General features: G+C 57.5%; 1 long non-coding RNA gene across 1 annotated transcript; it reads right to left on the bottom strand.

Moving 5' to 3' along the window:
• Positions 1–22: 22 nt before the first annotated feature.
• LOC109365203 lies at positions 23–500 on the bottom strand. The gene is made up of 3 exons (XR_002110848.1): positions 486–500; positions 253–332; positions 23–93 (listed from the first exon to the last, which is right to left on the bottom strand). It is a non-coding gene; the product is annotated as an uncharacterized LOC109365203 (long non-coding RNA).
• Position 501: the final 1 nt, after the last annotated feature.

The raw sequence follows: 501 nt of genomic DNA, 5'->3' as shown, positions 1-501 counted from the left end.
TGGTATGCACAGTTCCGGAGGCAAAAGAAGACACTGTTGAAGCAAGAATTCAGGATGCTCTCCGTTTGGCCTTCCAGTGCTGTCTCCACAGTGCTGGAAGGGGAGAGAGAAGTCTGTTGGACGCCGTGCCTTGAGGCTATGGGAAGGAGGACGTGGACCTCCATGGGGAGGAGGAAGCCTCCCTGCCAGCTTCAGGGCTGCCAGGAGCCTGCCCTGGGGCCATGCTAGCCAAATGTGGGTCTGGGCAGCTACCTCATGTTGGCAAAGCTCTTCATGGCTTCCTGCTTTATTTCTGAGCCCAAAGTGTGCTTGGGCTCCTCATCGATCAGCACCTACAGAACCAAGAGGGATGGGATGGGTGGGACGTGGCAGCCACCAGAAGACACTTCCGTGTCCATGCTCAATTTTCCCCGTGCCAGCCTTGTCCACAAAAGGGTGCAGGGGAGTCCATGCCCCCATTTCCAGCCCACTGCCTATCTCCCCACCTGGACATTCGCTGCC

This window comes from Meleagris gallopavo, unplaced genomic scaffold, assembly GCF_000146605.3.
Source record: "Meleagris gallopavo isolate NT-WF06-2002-E0010 breed Aviagen turkey brand Nicholas breeding stock unplaced genomic scaffold, Turkey_5.1 ChrUn_random_7180001960156, whole genome shotgun sequence".
Lineage (NCBI taxonomy): Eukaryota > Metazoa > Chordata > Aves > Galliformes > Phasianidae > Meleagris > Meleagris gallopavo.
The sequence above is the reverse complement of the archived record's forward strand: the minus strand, read 5'-3'. Positions and strand labels throughout refer to the sequence as shown.